We start from the raw sequence: 20,280 nt of genomic DNA, 5'->3' as shown, positions 1-20,280 counted from the left end.
CAACACTTTTAGTGCATTCGACCCCAACTTAACCCAAATATCATTTTTTTAGAGCCTAACATGTTAGTGGTCCATTTTTTCCACAGGAATAGCCAAACATCCCAGAATTAGAGGTCGAGGGCTCTAATTGGTCACCAAAGGAAAACCAAAGAAGAGGCATTAATATCTTGAGCCCTTAGGAACGAGTACAGGGAAAAAAGGATGATTGACCTATAGGATCAATCAACCAGACAAAACAACAACATATAAGGTCACATCCTTCTCCATTAACATCAAAATGATCATTTAGTATTTAACTAGCACGATCGTATTTTCTTTTCCTCTCTCTTTTATTCTCTTCTATTAATTTTGAAACATACTTCTTTTAGATTTTGTAATTCTCCATGTCCCCCTTCTTCAGAAAAAGTTAAGGCATTGATGGTGGGAGAGATGTTGGAGGGGCTAGTCAACTTAATAGACTATCTTAGTTGAGTCGACCCACCAAAGAATGTATTGTAAGTCATTCAACTCCTTTATCGAGTTAAATGGCCAAGTCAGTCTAGTCAGGTCTGTTGAGGCAGCTAAACTACTGTAATTCTTTATTCATGGGTATAAATATGGATTTCCTTGACTCTATGTTAAAGTTGGTTGGTTGTTGAGGATATACTAACACAAGTGTGCTTTTGTTATCTCTCTACTTCTTTTGTGTCTCTTTCTCTTCGATGTGATGCATGTGATTCTTTAAGCTTACTTGATGTTCTACTGTATTGGTGACTAATGCATACCTTTTTCTAGATTATAACAGGCCCTTAGAAGTGGAGATAGATGTGAGTGGTTATGCTATGGGAATGATCTTGATGAAAAGTATCAATAATTCTAGTAATAGGAAACACGGTTTATATTATCCCTTACTTGTACCCACTCATCCTTGGGAAAGAAGTTCCATGGACCTTTTGGAAGGTTTATTAACAATTAGGAAGGAACGTGACTACCTATTCATGGAAATTGAGAAGTTCATCAAGATGCGTGTTTTGATGCCCTATAAAATACAATTAGTAGGAAAGAAGCAACAAACTTATTCTTTGGATAGGTCTAGATGCACTTTGGGATACCGAGGAGCATCATTTCAAACAAGGACACAAGATTTCTCAGTGCATTTTGGACTACAATGTGGGAGAATATGGACACAAATTGGTTTGTAAAATACCGTGCATATTCCACTAGATAGTTTGTGACAACAGATATGACAATATTATATTAAAAATCCAAAAAAATCTACACTATTACAATTTTTTAAAATTATAGATATGTAAACTTCAGTGCAATTAGTGCATGCATGCGAAATAAAATTATGCAGAAAAATAGAGAACAAAAAAATAAGGTCACACACACACACATAAGACACAAGATATGCTCTATGGGAAACCCCTTCAGGAGAAAAACCCAACTGGAAGGTGAGGTTGCTTTGCTCTCTTTCTCTATCTGGAAATATGCCTTCATGTACAAAGAAGTAATGCATATGGCTCGTGGGCTGCTACAATGCACAGATCTTCTCTACGTACTCTACCTCCTATCTCTCTTGGCTATCTTTGCTCGACTATGGAATAAAATTCTCTCGAAATAATGGAATACCTCTTCCTCCTATGGCCTGGTTATGACACAAGCTGATAACCTACTAGTGGTTAAGTTTGAATACATCAACTCTTAACTAGAGCTACAATATATACTCTTCTAGAGTCGTTTACATAAAAAGCATGTGGCTAGCCCCTTTTCCATGAATAATGGGGGTTGAATAGACATCCTCCTGAACTATAGGTGTGAAAATAGGAAGGTCAACTTCTGAGTGGCATAACTTTTGCATATAAACTCCAATTGAAGCGCTTCTTATGCCGTTGGAAAGATATATGTGTGTATAATAGCATGAAATGGTGCAACACAAAAGCACCAAATTTTTCCCCCAAAAAAATGTCATTTCATGCCTTAAAATGCTCCCAAAAGGTTTTAGACCTTGTTTTGCCAAACTAGGACCCATCGGTAAAAACAGTCCCGTGAGATGATTCCTCCATTTTGTCCACTCCAAATTCATTGAGACAGATGAAAAAAATATAATGACCCAATCCAGATAACAAAGTTAAATAGGTCTACAAATTTCAATCCATAGATAGATGGGAAAAAAAAAGTAGTCAACAAGACTTTGGTGCATCTTTTGAGGGGTTACAATTAGAAACATTTGAAGACCTGGGATGAAAATCTAGTATATATACAATACTTTTATATAATAGGAGTTCACAATACTAGTAAGTCCCCATTTGAAACTTGTTTTGGACCTTCACCTTTGGATTATTCTATATGTAAAGAAACTAGGAGTGAGGGGGGATCTTATAAGGGGTACCTTAAGGGAAGAAACAATTGTTGAGAAGATAAGTCAAATACATATATAGGTATAGGAGACACTATATAAGTCATAAGAAAAATATAAGGCCATGTGTGATTAGCATAGAATAGAGAAGTCCTTCAAGGTGGGAGACAAAGTATGGCTACAATTGAACAAAGAGTCGCTATAGGGTCTTGGTAAGAAAATCAAGGCTCTACAATATTGTCCCTTTGAGATATTGGAAAAGATAGGAGATAATTCCTATAAACTCAGTCTACCCTTGCACATGCATATTTACTCAATGGTGAATGTAGAGATTATGAAACTTTATGAGCCTTCCATACTAGATTAGGAAGAGGAACAAGTACTACCTCTTGTAGAGGATTTGGCACTAAATTCTCAAGCATAATTGACAGAAGATATGATTTTGTAGAAGGGGTATAGAACTAGAAGACAAGGGTAGCATGACCTTTGGCATATTAGGTTGAAAGAACAACTTCTAAATAAGGCTAAATGGTACACCCAAGAGAAGGTGGAGGAAAAATTCCCTCACCTCATTTAGTATAAGCTTTTAGGGACCAAAAGCCTCCCAAATGGGGATGTGTGATCCAGATTGGATCATTATATTGTTTGCCATCCATCTCGATGCTTTTAGAGTGGGAAAAAGTGGGAGAATCAACTTAGGGGACCACTTATTGGTGGCACCCAGTTTGAGGCATCAAATGGTGTTGTTTTAGCGTAAAACATTATTGCTTTAGTGCAATACATTTTTTTTCTATTCTATACATAAAAATCTTTCCAACTGCGCAAGACTTCTCAATTGAAGTCTATATGAAAAATTTATGTCTCCTGGAAGTTGACCTTCCTGTTTTGACCACCTTAATTCTGAAGGATGCCATGTTAGCCCATTACTCATGGAAAAGGGACTAGCCATGTGATCACGATGAAGAAGGACCTAGAAGATTAAATATTGAAACTCTAGTTAAGATTTCAATGAGTCAAACTTAACCACTAGTAGGCTATCGATATGTGTCATAACTAGACCATTAGGAGGAGAATGTCTTCATTCTTTTCGAGTGTATTTTGTTCCATAGACAAGAAGAATAGTCAAGAGGGATAGGGAGAGAGCGCATAGAGAGGATTTATGTATTGTAGTAGCTCACGGGAAACAAGTCTTGCTTCTTTGTACTTGCATCTATTTTCTATTAAGAGAAAAACACTGGAGTGGTCTTACTTTCAAGCTGAGTTTTCTCCCAAAAAAAATTCCTAAGGTATATCTTGTGCCAATTCTGGTTTCTGAGTTGTTATTTCATTGTTCTATATTTTCTACATAATTTTAATTTACATGCATACACGATAAAAAATAGTTAATAGATCTAAAAATCTAAAAAGAATTAAATTCTCATTATATAAATTTCAAAATTTTTAATATATTTTAATAGATATATAATAACGAATTATTCAATAAAATATTCACAATAATTTATAGATAAAAACTCTAATACATTATACATGACCAAAAAAACCTAAATAAATTAAAACAATAAAGCAAAATGATATAAAATAAGGACAAAATGATGTAAAAATAAGGACAAAGAAACTTCAACATTGAAACAAATACTCTAAGAAAACTTGAGTTTGTTACCACCCCACTTTGCTTTCAAACTTAACTGAACCGTAATACCTCTTGGACTCATAATACTACATGAAGTTGACGTGATCATAACCTCACACTCTCTCATGATTTTCACACAAGGTAGTTTGGTTTGCCATAAAGCCAATTGGGATAAAAGACTCGCAAACGAGAGAGCCCAAGGGCATCTTGGATTTCTATCTACATGCACCACTGGGCAAAGAAACCATCCTATGAGTAATGTTTTTTTCTAAAATGAAAAGGACCACATTATTATGTGTCAATCAAAGAAAAATAAAAATAAAAACAAAAACCAAAAAAATAAAAACAAAAACTTGCTTTAAAGAAAAAGGTAGTATTAAAATTTAAAATAATTTTGAAAAGGACCACATTATTATGTGTCAATCAAAGCTTAAAAAAACAAACAAAAACAGAAACAAAAACTTGCTTTAAAGAAAAAGGTGGTATTAAAATTTAAAATAACTTTGTTAAATGTTGTAATGTACACGATCATGTGGGTGACATTTCCAAACCAAACATTTTACTATGCAAATTCATTAGGTTGGGGTTTATGATATACTTAATTTGAGCATTAATTTAAAATCTATATTTAAATATTTACAAAATTGCATTTAAAAAAAACAAATTGATAGAATTAGATTTTTCTCCATAAATTTTATACATTATAATATTTAAATAAATTTAAAAAATAAATATTAGTTGATATGGAAGACAATAATATCTAATTTTTGAATTTATATTAATTATAGACTTTAAAAATATTTCAAATTTTGATAAATATGTAAATCAAATAAAAATAAGATTAATTATTTGACCTATTTCCTTTTTTGTTTTCAAATATTATATTTTCAAAATTTGTAATCTAGATAAAAATGTTCTATAAAATATAAATAAATTGATTTGAGTAAGGTTAATTAAAAATGAAAAGCACTAAACCATCCCATTACAAATATGTAATTCTTCTATCTTAATATTAACCTCTCCAAACAGCCAGAAAGAAAAACTAAAATCATAACCTCCCTCATTGCATGTCACCAAGGGGATTTACTATTCCTCATCGATCATATAAAGCGATGTTGATATTAACAACCGAGGAAAAACTGAAAGGGATTCAAGGACCGTAACCCTTTTATGAATCTACATACTTACATCCTTTGTCTTCAATTCATCTTGTTTTTTATTTCTGTTGGCTGTGTAATTTTACATTGAAATCCCAAAAATAATATTTAAATCGGTCACATAGGAATTGGACTTTAGGTTTGGAATCTGATTGTCCTTCTGTCTATCATCTGGAAAAATATCACTAGAGCGACAAGTTCCTCTGCCCCTCGAAATCTTATCCTGTCCTTCGTCCGCAGGTTATCCAATGAATGGCATGGAGTGTTTATCACTCAAACATATTAACGAGCAAAGATCTAAACGTGAAATGTTATTTCCGTATTTTGGTCACGCCCCGGTACGATACGATAAATATGTTTGGAATACTTTTTCATTTATAAATTATGCAAGTTGTTTTTAGTGAGATTTAAAAAAAAAATTAGTGGGTTTTTCAGTGTAATTTCTCTAAAATTTTACATGAATTTATTGAAATCATAAATTTGATGGGTAATCCTGCACAATCAAAGTATTCTAGGGGTTTTTCAGGTGCTGAATCCATATATATAGTGAAAAAACCAGTTTAAATAACACAAACCAAAATTTCACCTCAATTTTTTCAGCGGATAGAAAGTCCAAAAATTGGTGCTAAAGACAACTCCTAAATTAAGTAGATTAACAGTCATGATTTCTAAACTTTTACCACTAATATGGATCCATCTTTAATACAGATCTAACATGAGAGAGATCAAATTTATTCATATGCAAACTTTTTTGAAGTGCAAAATATAATATGTTATTTTTCATTGTTTAAATTTTATTTTTGAATGCTAAATAAAGTATATATAAGAACAACTAAAAATTTTGACAATAAAAAACATATTATTTTTCTATATATAGATATATAAAGTTTGATATTAACATAAATTATTTAACATAAATCTTCAAATAGTTTATTTAAATTTTTTATTGAAATATTTTTTAAAGGTATAAGATTTAAACATCTCATTCACACATTTTTTTTACTTCTAATTACTTTACACCGCGCACACACACACATATATATATTATAACTTACATTATTTTCCTATTTAGAATATAATTTTTTATTTTATTTTAAAGGGTATTCACGAATGGACAAACTTACACATCCGTTATACTCCGTTATAGAATAAGCCTCTCGACAGATTAATTAAATAATTGATTACCAATAAGTTGCAAATCATTGATTATCAATAAGGTGAGTGTAACAATTACTACAACACCTTTTTCAAGTCCCACAAATGCAAATAAGAAATTACATCCATTATACTGGGTTGTAGAATAAGTCTCTCGACAGATTAATTAAATAATTGATTATCAATAAGTTACAAATAATTGATTATCGATAAAATGAGTGTGATAATTATTTTAACACTTTTTTCAAATCCCACAAATACAATTAAAAGATTACACCAGACCAAAACCGAATACTATATTGAAATTTTCAATTACACTAAAAGCTAAATTTCCAAACCCTTGTCATTATTTTAAGTAAAATTAATCCAAAATCCATTAGTCAAATTGAGCCATCTATGACTTATCAATTACACTGAAAGACAAATTTCCAAACCATTAATTTCCAAACCATTATCATTATTTTAAGTAGAATTAGTCGAAACTCGATTAGTCAAATTGAGGCATCTATGACTTGTCACCGTGAACCTGGCAATCCCCGTGGCCACGTCAGCTCTTATGCGGTAGGATGGCGTGTTGTTTGTAGTTCCCGCCGGTTGGGAAGCGGATGCCGTCGCTGAGCTCATCCTTTATCGTTAATTATTCGTGATGTGTAGAGGATAAGCACGGAGGCGGAGCCCACCTGAACCTCCATTAGCGGTGTTGTGTTGTATGTATCGGCTTCAGTTCATTATTTCAACTCAAAAGTCAGATTGAGAGTATCTGTTTGAATACAATAATATATAGTCAGTGTAGCGTGGGCCTCAGAAATCCTGTAACAAAGAAATAATATTTTTGTTCCATAGATTTTAGGGTGCGCAAGTTGGGCTTCCATATCGTAATGGTTTATCGAGTGCATCCCACTGGGTGGACTATGTGCAAATCCGTGCAATTTGAGTGGAAGAACATGTCATTTTTAATGAATCCAGCCAGATATTTGTTGTTTTAATGAAATATAAGAATGAAAGTAGAAAAACATTAATAATAGTATTTATTTAGATAATTGTGTTTATTATGTTTGTTTATATAGGAAAGTTAATGAGATTTTAGAGTTGTTTTTATTATATATAAATTAAATGGTTGGTAATCAATAATTAATCTTACAAATTTGAGTCTATACCTTTTATATTATTTAAATAAAAAAATTAATAATCATAAAAATTAATTAAATTATAAATTTATTTTAAACTATTATCATTATGTCTACTCAATTAAGAAATTTCTTGATGTGAAGTTACTCATTTAATTCCCTGCCCACTAGTTTAATTCCTTACTTCAATCGGGTGATATATTGGACATGATGAAGAAGTAGTCCTGCCAAACTTACAAAAAAATTATTATCATTATTAACTATAAAAGTAATTAACATATGAGTTAAACAAGAGATTCAAGTGCCACCTTATCATAGAAATTCTTAACTTGTAAATAGCTTTTGTTACAATATCATGAGACAATACCATGGCCTATTAATACCACATGCAAATATGACATCTGTCAATATAAATTTTCTTTAATTAATGAATTTGAGATAAATTAATTAAAAATGCATAATTAACTTGGAGATAAATCTTAACCTTCAATGTGTGAATACTACTATGAGAATTATGGCATATTATATGGAGTTTAAATCTCTACCATCCACCTAATAATTAGTGATAATTAAATTAAAATTATGAAAATTCATAATTTAATGAAAAGTTGTAAATAAATTCGTAAAGTTTAAAGTTTGTGATTATTTGTATTATTAAATAAATATGTGCAAGTTGAATGGAAAAGAATACTACTTTTTAATGAATCTAGAAAGAAATCTAGAAAAATATTAATAAATATATTTATTATCTTAGCCTTAAGGGTTAAGGAGCTTGGTCGAGTTCCTATCCTTAAATTCTCTTGACAAATATTAATTAATTTATGTTGATAAATGTATTTATTATGTTAGCCTTAAGGGTTAAGGACCTTGGTCGAGTTCCCATCGTTAAATTCTCTAGACACCGTTGGGCCAAGATTTGTGGTTGACTTAATAGGAAGTATCTCTTTAGGTAAATTTGTTTGGCCCTCACTAATTTAAAAAAATGTTTTATCATGTTTTTAAACTTGTTTATATTGGAAAGAGGGTGAGATTTTAGAGTTGTTTTTATTACAAATATTAAATATGTATTTATGATTACGTTGATAGAGATGTCTATTTTGGAATAGGACTTACAAAATTTAATGTAATTATTATTTTTTATTGTGTGGATAGTAGAGATTTAAGTTCCACATAATATTCTAGAATATTTTTAATAGTATTTACAAATCAAAGGTTGAGATTAATCTCCAAAGTAGTTATGACTTGTTTTTTTCTCTTTTTGTTTTCTTTTAATTAAATAAAATCTCATATAAACCAGTGTTATATAAAATGAGTTACGGCTTTTTTACGATTGTAGTATGGAAAGTTATACTTTAATTGATTTTTATGTTTTTTATTTTTATTTTTATTTTAGCAATGTGAGATTTGTCATGAAGTGTGTGCTTTGATGTTTATAATGAATTGATGTTTTAGCAATGTGAGATGTGTCATGAAGTGTGTGTTTTGATGTGTATAATGAATTGATGTTTATTGACATGTGTCATGAAGTGTGTGTTTTGATGTTTATAATGAATTGATGTTTATTGACATTTATCAGCCACTAAATTTATATGGCTGAATTAATTTAATAAAAAGAAAATATTCTTCATCATCACAATTTAATAAAAGATTGTCCTCACAATTTAATAAATTATTAAATTGTAATTAAATCTAAAATTTGTAATTATTTGTATTATTAATATTTTTTAAATAAGTTATTAGATAAACTCTTTTATTTTAAAATTTGAATTCTTACCAACACTATGTTCAGGTTTATCTTACAAACATTCATCAATCATTTAATTTATATAGCTGAGTTTTATCTATGTTAACTGAGAATCACAAAACGAAATCATGGAAAAACATCGGATAAACTCGATTTGCTCGTCTCTCAAAGACACCCAATAAAATCCGAAAAATACAGAAAAGATTAACATATTCTTGTGCAAGAATGACGGCTGGAGCTAACCAGCCATATATTGGGTATTTAATGCCCTCAGAGCAGCAAGCCACTTAGCCCGATAACACGGGAGCGGGCAAATATTATTTAATGCCAAATTTACCCGCTCCCGTGTTATCGCGTTATTTGACAATTATTTAACGGCACACATGTCCATTTAATTATACTATATTAGTTTAATTGCGAGCAAATCAGCCATCGAGATAAGCTCAGGGAAAGAAACTCGATTTGCTAATGTAACTTGTTATGGACGGGAAAATCCAATGGACGAAGAAGCAGGATTCAATGGGCATCCAGGCTGGCAATGCCACACAGTGGATTTGAGTCTTAGAGATGCCGCGGGATTCGAACCGGATGTTAATTGTGTTGTTGTTGACTTTACTATTGACGTGAAGCATACGTTGGAAATTGGGAGACAAGGAACCGCCATGTAAAAGTCGCCCTACATCATACATGTACATTGATCTATATTAAAAAAAAATGCGGATGTGGAGAAGCCAAGTGTCGGCTGACTGGCAGCCGGATCTTCATCTGACCCGTAAACAGTCCATGGCCAACCAATCAATCAGACAAAGAAATATGCATATTGGTGGACCACCTGAAACCCAAGTGGATATTTTCACAGAACCACCACATGACCCGTTCAATGTTTTAAATATACTTTCTCCAGCTTGTTTCCTCAGGTACAGTCTTCTGAGATTTTTCTTAAGCTGCACTTGCCCGTTTACTTAGTCGGTGCTTCTTTCGATACATATGCTAAATTCCGACAGTATAAGTCCTGAGTATATCCCCCCAACTGGGTCTGAGGTATGCAAGTTTCGATGGCTGCTCCAATATGTCTTACAGTGCTGTGGCTGTGCCCGCGCAGGATTTTCCTTACAATTTGCTTAAGGTTAGTCAACGTGATATACTCCTCCCTCTCTGTGTATTAGTCTGAGCTCTGTGTATTAGTCTGAGCAGCGCGCTGGAGGCTAGGATTGATGGGTTTATTTTTATTTAGAGTTTATGGCGGTACAGTAATGGTAATGAGTGGTGTTTATAAATGAATGTTTCTCTATAAATGATGTGAAGGAGTAATTTTTGGGCCTGGGTTATAATTATATGGTAAATATTAAGCACGATCTATTAAGTTAATGATGAATAATTAGATTTGTGGCTGGCAAATGGAATATTTTGAGGGATTGTCAGATTTATGGTCTCTTTTCTTCCTGGACTCGGTATTTGAATTAATTTCATTTTTATGATTGAAATTGACCTTTCGGTTATTGTATTGCAGGCCATTTCTGATGACAATAAGCGTCTAAGATTAGGCAGATGCTACTCCCGTGCAGGGCGAGATCTCCTGTAATTTAAGCGAGCTAAGCTCTAATTCGACATCATTCACGAAAGCGATGGAAGCTGATTCAGCGAGAGCAGACACTGTGGGATCAGGGAGCTTGACCGACGACCAAGACTCCAACTCGTTACCTGCACCTGGTGGTAAGTCAGTTTCTTCTAATGCTTCTTCTTCTTTAGCCGATCGGGCAGAGCTGGAACGGAAGGAGAGTGGAATCAGCGTCATCTCCTCCGAGAACATTCGTAGTACTTCTTGCGATGAGGAGAAATCGTGCAAGAAGCTGCCGTCGTCGCAATACAAGGGCGTCGTCCCGCAGCCCAATGGCCGTTGGGGCGCGCAGATTTATGAGAAGCATCAGCGTGTGTGGCTCGGCACCTTCAACCAGGAAAAAGACGCCGCCAGGGCTTACGACAGGGCCGCCGTGAAGTTCCGCGGCGCCGACGCCGTGACGAACTTCAACATGGTCGACACTCACCCGGAGGCCGTCTTTCTTCGTCGGCACTCAAAGGGCGAGATCGTCGACATGCTCAGAAAGCACACCTACGACGAGGAACTCGACCAGAACAACAACGCAAGCCGGAATAAGAGCTCTTCCGACATAAATCCCGAGGTCGCGGGCTCGATTCCCCACGAGCCACGCGAGCACCTGTTCGACAAGGCCGTGACGCCCAGCGACGTCGGAAAGCTGAACCGGCTCGTCATCCCGAAGCAGCACGCGGAGAAATACTTCCCACTTGACGTGGCGGCGGGCGGGGGAAAGGCGAAAGGGGTCCTGCTAAATTTTGAGGACAGCACCGACAAAACATGGCGGTTCCGCTATTCTTACTGGAACAGCAGCCAGAGCTACGTGCTCACCAAGGGCTGGAGCCGCTTTGTCAAAGAGAAACACCTCCAGGCCGGCGACATCGTTACCTTTGAGCGGAGCTCCCTGTCCCGCCACCTCTTCATCACCTTCTGCCGCCGCCCCAGCAATATCCTCCCTCCGACAGCTCCGCCTCCGCCGCAACGCTGCCCACCGTCCGTTAACCCGTTTGCCGTGGTAGGGTATCCGCACTGGGCCCAGTTCTTCTACGTGCCGCCGCCAGTCATGAACGCCATCCCTCGTTCTTCGACTCCTGGCCGTGGCGGCCACCCCAATTCTCACGACCCCGCTGAATTATGCGATAAGGCGGCGGAGTCGACCCAGTCAGATGACGGGAATCCGTCGTCGTTGGTCTTCGTGAACCTCCTTAGAGCCTCTCCGTCAATAGACGGCAATTCCTGTTCTTCTTCGTCCGTCCGGCTGTTTGGCGTGAACCTACAGCAGTCGCCGTTAAATCTTTTCCCTACCGTTGAGGAAGAGAGGATTGAGCAGGGAGAGAAGCGCAAAACGGTACCGCCAAAACTTCCGGGGTTGTTTCTCGGCGGGAAAAAATTGTGCGCCAGGCAAGGCATGTAATATATGTAATATGAGTGGAATTTGTTTAGACAATCTTTATCACGTGTATAAATACTTAAATTTCACCGGTTTTACGGAGATGTAAAAACATAGAGTTCCAGCAGTGAACTCTTAGCACGGCGTACCTTTTTTGGAGAATTAATTTGGTTAAATATTTTATTTTATTTTATTTTCTCATGACTATGTATACGGATACGATGTTTTGTTTTAATCTAGGATTCGATATCTCCAATGAAATCGGTATCATTATTGAAATGCCATATTATATAACAACTAAAACGATTCTATATGTGTGGGGCTAGAATATTTTTAATTATATATTTAAAAATATAAGAATGGATTTTTTTATTATCAAAATTCGTATTTTTATTGAATGATTAATCATAGATAAATATCAGCATCATGTGATAGGTTAATAATTATTATATTGTATTTTCTAGATGTTATATTATTTTTATTCAATAAATAAAATGAAAAAACGTAGAGGGTTAGTTTAGTTTTTCGATCACTTAGTTTAATTTTTCGAGCATTTTGTTATGGGAAATTAGGGGTCAATTCTTTTTCATATTTTTTGGATTATATTGTGATTTTTAAGAATTATATATTCACTCATGAGGTAAATAATGATGTTTGTTAAGGATATATTGATTATCAATTTAAGGGAGTTTATAAAATTAATTGTTTTTGTGCAAAAGTTGTATAAGGCTCATTGCAAAAAAAGATTGAAGGAACACGGTGTTGATAATCGGAATGAAAGATCCTGAATTTCAACCCTTGCGGAATACTCTTTGAAGACCAAGAACCATGTTCGTTTAGAAACTACTAAAATTATCGTGAAAAAAAAGCATTATCAAAAAATGAAAATCAAAGAAACTCTTCAAATTATAAAACATCCACATAATCTCAAGAAAAATAGTAAAAGCAAGATCATTGAAAAATGACTTCCTATAATTAAACACCTTAATTCTTGGAAGTCTTAAAATTTATTAAACGTTTGTCCATATACATTATTTGTTCTTCTAATAAAATTATAATCTTAAAAATATCCAATAATATTTTGAAATTATTATTTTTTAATGATTGAATTTAAAAAATATATATAAAAAAAAAATAAAATTGATTGAAAATAAATACTCTAATCTAATTAAAGATTAATCCAATGCTTACTAATAGGATATTATGTTTTGTTATTTTCTACATGTAGTAATCTAGTTATGAATTTCAAAATGTTAATATTCAATTTTAAATTTTATACATAGATTAATCCAATAGTTACTAATGGGATGTGTTATTAAAGTTGGTGTCCATGGGTAATCTAGCCAAATAGTTGTGAATTTCAAAATGTTAATATTGGATTGTGCGTAGATTTTTTATTTTTAGATGAATATGAAAATGTGTTTAAATATTCACCCATACAAATTTTTCTTTTAATTTTAATACTTCTCAACATATAATAGCTTTAGAATTTTAATAGAGTTATGCTAATTTTTTATTATTAATTAATATTTCTCTCCTATAATAAATTTAGAGTTATGATATTTTATTATTATTAATTAATTTATATATAGTTGATATTGAAATAGTTTATTTATTTATATAATTATACATTTTATTTATATAATATATATTAGAGGACTAAAAACAATATGATATATAAATTATATTTTTTTTCCTTCTCTCAAAGTTGAATTATGTTATGCATTGCCATCAAAGAAAATTAAGGAGTGTTTTTTTGGATAATGTATTTTGAACATGGATTTTTGAAGCAAGGAGATGAGATTTTGTGGGAACATAGCTAGAATGTCCAATCTTTGGAGTGCATAGTGAAAAGGGAAGTAAAGATACCCTTGAATAAAATGTTCCTTTCGACAATATGGATTCCCCACAAAACAATCAAAGGATGAGTTTTTAAATGTTGGGAATGATGATTATTCATCCAAATTTTGAGTGTTGCATCTATAAAAACTCCTTCCTAGGAGTAGGATTGTTATAGACATATTTGGGCACATCAACCCCAACTTATATGTCGATGTATTAAGGCTCATTCAAACCCTAAAAGAGTTGTTTCATACCCTAAAGGAACATAATCATATGAATACATCGTTCCCCAAAAGTTCCATCAGAGAAACCATTCAGAAATTGCCTAAACTGAACCATACCGACTGCTCCGCTGGCAAAGTGCGATGCATACTAACTGCTCCACTGCCAGGGTGCGATGCATATTGTTTAGGCCTTCTATAGGGTGCCATGGGCGAAGATGGACAAATGTCTAGGACAGTTTGCTAAGTGGATGCTCATGGAATCTTCTAGAAACTTCTCTTATGCCACTTGTCTCTCTGAATTCGCCCAAGGATGACTAAGGGATCTTAAACTGTTATATACCTAGGGGGGATAATATGGGGTACCAAGGGAGGTACCCAAGGTAATAATGTAATAATGGGATGCGCCATAGTAATAAATAAGGTGGTTAACCCATGTCATGTAAGGGACCACAAGTAGTTAATAATAATGTAATGGGCCCATGGTATTAGTTGATGGTATGAGGAAACCATGGTAATGATGCATGGTATTGTATGTATGAAGCCTATATAAGGGCTAGAGACTCCATATGAAGAAGAAGTGAAGTATTATTGTATGAACAGGCATATGGCTTGTGGAGTGTTCTCCTTCCTTCAGGAGTGAATGTATGGTGTTGCCCTACCTTAAGGGTTTTGATAATAAAGAAGAATTTCTATCTATTTTGATCTTGTTCTTTCTTGGGTTTATTTCTGTTATCATATATCTTTTGGATCAGATCTACAACAAGTGGTATCAGAGCACTTTCTTGGGAAAACCGTGGAGAATTTTGTTTCATTTTTGCAGGGTTTCTCGGGTGGCAAATTTGCAGATCAGATTTGTACGTTTTGGTGCAAGATCTGCAGAATCTAATTGCAGATCTGTATTCCTTGTGAAAAAATAGCCGATTTCAAAAAAGAAATCGGTTGAATCGGAGTCCGAATGAAGGAGATATCGCTGATCTAAAAATCAATGGGGTTGCAGAGAATTTTTAGGGCCAGCGAACTTGCGGTGCAGATCTGGACGTCCTGGTGCCAGATCTGTAATATCTAATTATAGATCTGGAATCCTTGTGACAAAACACCTGATTTCAAAAAAAAAAATCAGGCGAATCGGAGTCCGGATGAGGAAGATATCGCTGATTTAAAATCAGCTCTTTTTTCAGCAATTTTGGGTGACGGCGGGAAAGTTGCAGCGCAGATTTGGAATTCTAGTACCTGGATCAAAATTTCTATCACATGGGCAGATGCAGAATGAGGGTTCCATTTCTAAAAACAGGTCATAATAAGGATTCTGAGCAATATTGACGAAACTGTGACAATTTCAATTTTTCGCCAATATTTTTGTGATGGCGGGCCTAGATCGCTTTGAACAGGAAGAATCTTTTTTGCATCGTCTCGTTTGGCTCCAACAGACTGGTACAGTGGAGGAATATATTACCGCTTTTGAAGCCTTAGCCTTCCGCACTAAGGGTCTCACAGATGCATTCTTCAAGGAATGTTTTATCAACGGTCTTAAAGAAGCCATCAAAGCTCAAGTTCTACGTCACCACCCTTCCACGTGGAAGGAGGCTTGCCAGTTAGCTCGTCAGGTCACATTGCCTAGCAAAGATTTCATTTTTACAGAAAAGAAGGAAACTAGGGAACCTAAAGGGTTACTTCCTACGGGTATACCCTTATTGCAGATTCATGGATTGATTCAGAAAGAGAAGATCATTGTTTCTATCAATCCTAGTTGTAAACATAATGTTATCAGTGTTAATTTGGCAAAAAAATTGCAAGTCCCAGCAAAACAAATTGAACATACACAGGTTGATGATAAGGATGTTCAAATCTATAAGGATTTGAAACTTTCTATGGATAAGTATGTGTTTCATGGTGATTTTTATGCTTCAGATATGGATAACATGGATGTTGTTTTGGGATACCCTTGGATGGAGCTAGTGGGTACTATCAATATTAATGTGCAAAAGAAATTCCTAAAGCTATGGCATAAAAATAAGAAAATTACATTACAGGATATTTCCATCCATAAACAGGTAGAGCACATGGAGGCTGAAGCAGAAGATGTTCAAGGGACTGACATATCAGATGATGAGCCTTTGATGATCGACAATCAAACACAAACAGAGGCTGCAGAAGAAAAGGTTACAGGTGATGATACATCAGAGGAGGGCTCAGTGGTTGAAGTCATATTGAAAAAGAAGACACCACAACAGGCACCACAGCAGGGTGAAGTCAAGAAAAAGCCATCGTGGGTTAAAACTTCAACATATCATCACCCACATCACCCCGCAAGACAACCATCAAGATGGAAACCAAGTAGTCACATGAGGGATAGAAAGGAGAGACAAACCACCCACAACACATCAACACAAAAGGGCTGCCACGGTCAACTTCCATCTCAAGCGAGCGAAGCACCAGCAAGATCGAGGGTTCACCTTTCTCTTGGATGGCTAGATGCACGTGCATGGTATCAGTGGACTACTCTTTTGAGTAGATCTTATTATTTGTGTTCTTCCCATGTTTCGGGGACGAAACATGCTTAGGGGGGTGGAATGTTATATACCTAGGGGGGATAATATGGGGTACCAAGGGAGGTACCCAAGGTAATAATGTAATAATGGGATGGGCCATAGTAATAAATAAGGTGGTTAACCCATGTCATGTAAAGGACCACAAGTAGTTAATAATAGTGTAATGGGCCCATGGTATTAGTTGATGGTATGAGGAAACCATGGTAATGATGCATGGTATTGTATGTATGAAGCCTATATAAGGGCTAGAGACTCCATATGAAGAAGAAGTGAAGTATTATTGTATGAACATGCATATGGCTTGTGGAGTGTTCTCCTTCCTTCAGGAGTGAATGTATGGTGTTGCCCTACCTTAAGGGTTTTGATAATAAAGAAGAATTTCTATCTATTTTGATCTTGTTCTTTCTTGGGTTTATTTCTGTTATCATATATCTTTTGGATCAGATCTACAACATAAACCTTCAGTTATCCCTTCTCTTGTGGAACCATTTGTAACAAGTGGAATGACACTAATCAAAAGCCATGGATGACTCACACCCTTGCACACATCTATAAATGGATCCCTCATCCAAGAGATCCAGAGGTTGGAATGTTGTGAATTGTAAGTAAGTGCTAATAGTTTGTAATTGGGGAAAGAGAATTGTATTGTTGGAGTGATCTTGCTATTTCATGACGTGAAGAAGGATTGAAGTTGGGAGGATGATGCTGGATCAGACAACTGGGTTGTAATTCTCCCTTCTATTAATAAAGTTCTTCAAGTTTTCTTCCATATGATTGTGCAATTGTGAATGTTGTCATTTGTGAATGCTATCATTTGTTCATTATATATATGATTATGTAATGTTTATGCTGTAATAGATCATGATGCTTTGTCAGTTCTTTGTTGCTGTACATGTGTAGGTACTCTCCAAGCGTGTTAAGTACGGGGAGGAGTTGTGGGTTCTGTCAAAGGGGAGAGAGATCAAGCAAGGGATCAAGCAAAAGTTCCAGGTTGGTTCCATTATCTTTCTCTTCTGTTACACATAGAAGAAATCAACGAATTGCTTTAAACTATTGTTTCTAGGGTAGCTGCCAAACCTAGAGGGCTAGCATTCTATAGGAATACTAGTTTTCCTAGAAACAAATTGGCGACTCCACTGGGGAATTGATAGATGTTTGTTTGTTGTTATTGTTTGTTTTATGTTCAATTTGATAAGCTATAGACAGAGCCTGAAGTCAGCCAGGTAGCCTTCAAACTGCTCTTGCTTTGCAATTGCATAGTATATGAACACTGCTTCAGTCAATCTTTGGTTTAGTTTATGAATTGAACATCTGATTTGCAAGCACATCTAGATGCCCTTTTGGTAGCTTAGTAACCTCTCAAGACACTCCATCATACTTTTCTCTTTATTTTTCATCAAAACTCACCTTAACTCATTGAAAACAGCTCCACATTTGAGCCAAAACCCATTCCAGTTGTGCTCCCTGGACCATCGCACTGTCTCCCACTGTGACTCAGTATGCATAGCACCTCCTGAGTGCAGCCAGTGCGATGCATATCATATTTTGTGAAGCCTAGGTGCGATGATTGACGGAACTCTTTTTCCATTCTAGAAATTGAGGGTTTTGACCTTGTTTTCAGTGTTGTTTGGTTGTTTTGCTGCATATGAATAGTGCCTCTTTACTGAAGCTTATTTGTATCACTTAGATCAACCTCAATTACATTAGGATTAGTGAATGTTTTTTGTGTATTTGTTTTTTCATTTACAATCCTTTGTCGAAAAGTTGTTTAAATCGATTTGTCGCTTTGATACAAAAAGTGTCGTAATTGTCGTTTTGTGTCAAAAAGAGAAGTGTCGTGAATTCTTCCTTCCCTTGATAATCAATTGAACTTTTTCTTCATGCATTTGATTTGATTTGTTTATATTCGAAGTGTCGAAAGAATTTTTATTCAAAATTGAAAAGTGTCGTGGAGTCTTCCTTTCTCTTTTGAAGAAGAAATTGTTGAAAATGTCATTTTGAGTGAAATATTTCAGATCTTTGCAGCATTTAGTTTTCCTTTTTGGCATTTTTCACATTAAGAAGAACGAAAAAAAATACATGCATTTGCATTTAGCATATTTTTTGTATTTTTGTGCGAAAAGAAGATTTAGGGAAATGCACTAGTGTGTGCTCTTTGCTCTTTGTTTAAAAGCACTGTTATCTTCTTTCCCTAGTAGCTAGGATTTTCATTGTTCAAATAAACAATGATTGTTTATCATTGTAGATTGCATCTTAGGAATTTCAGATCATCATCACGCGGTGAACCATTGAAAGGAAAACTCTAAACAAGATCAACTTTAAAATGAACTTCAATGAACCTAACAATGCTTTGGAACATAATGTAACATATCTAGAGGTCTAGGCTAGTGACGTGTTCAGGCGTTGTTAAAACTAGTGGCTATCGTTTTCATTGAAGGTTGGGTGATTCCTCCTCCTTGATACAACAAGTGCTAGCGTGGAATTATGCTCCCCGTATTGTCACGTATATGTTGGGAGACCACAATAGGCTTATATCCTTTATCCATAGGAAGTCGAGTCTGTCGCCTTATTGATCGCAATGCACTGAACACAACATTCGAGAAGATTGACTACCGTACATAAGTCCTTGGTAATTTCTTTTTAATTTATCACTAAGGTGTATATTGTAGTTTTATGATTGGTTTGGTAATCCCTCTATCTAGATATTCCAGAGTAGTCACTTTTGTTCCTTTTCAACTCTTTAAAAGAAAAGGTCCATTTGAGCACTTGTCCTTTCAGGCTCATTAAAAATTGAAGGAGACTAGAGTCATCTTTAGCTTTTTCTCGACTCTTAAAAACTGAAAAAGAAAAGTTGTGTCCAAGCGTCATTAAAATTAATTGAATTAGGAATAACATCCCTGTTCCTTAGTTGATCTTAGGTTGAGACATATGACGACGAATCTGGAGTCCGCTGATCAAGGAATCCCTTTTCAGGGGAATCCTAGTCCTTTCCCTTCTTGGGGAAATATTGGTGCTCCTTATATGGCTACATTGTCCCTTCTGGTACTTACCATTGGCCTGCTAGTTTAGCTGTTCTCAAATTCTATGGTGCAAAATGCCGTGATTTCTCTGCAATCAAGTATGCCTCTAGATGAACCTAAAAGAGACCCTTTGCCTTCTTCCTCGTTTGTTTATCCCTCCCCTTCTTCCTCTTCGCTTAGTGAAAGTAGTGATACTAGTAACCAGGTGGCAGAGAAGAAGAAGAAAGGGAAGGAGAAGAAGAATAAGCCAATTCAGCAAGGGGACAACCAATCAACCATTGCTTTGAATGCATCGTCTAATGAAAATCCATCCATTAAATTTCCCAAAGCTAAATTTCCGTGCATAATTTGTGCGGAAGTCCATTTTCATCGAGATTTTCCTTGCTTTCCTCGGATCTTGAAAGAATGGTCTTCCCGTTCACACCATCCCATGTCATCTACCTCTGGAGATCATGTTGGTAACACACCATCATCTAGTGATAGTAAAGTTCATGGACGAAAGGGAAAGGT

The 20,280-nt window shown here is 35.0% G+C and overlaps 1 pseudogene across 1 annotated transcript; it reads left to right on the top strand.

Moving 5' to 3' along the window:
* The first annotated feature begins 10,009 nt into the window (after positions 1–10,009).
* LOC149173023 (AP2/ERF and B3 domain-containing transcription factor ARF14 pseudogene) lies at positions 10,010–12,304 on the top strand (annotated as a pseudogene). Its single transcript, XR_016259099.1, has 2 exons — positions 10,010–10,277; positions 10,662–12,304. The product of XR_016259099.1 is annotated as an AP2/ERF and B3 domain-containing transcription factor ARF14 pseudogene (transcript).
* The last annotated feature ends 7,976 nt before the right edge of the window (positions 12,305–20,280 follow it).

Source organism: Pinus tabuliformis, chromosome 4_2, assembly GCF_031772625.1.
Source record: "Pinus tabuliformis cultivar Carrire ecotype Pingquan chromosome 4_2, CPIR1, whole genome shotgun sequence".
In the NCBI taxonomy this organism is placed as follows: Eukaryota; Viridiplantae; Streptophyta; class Pinopsida; order Pinales; family Pinaceae; genus Pinus; species Pinus tabuliformis.
The sequence above is the reverse complement of the archived record's forward strand: the minus strand, read 5'-3'. Positions and strand labels throughout refer to the sequence as shown.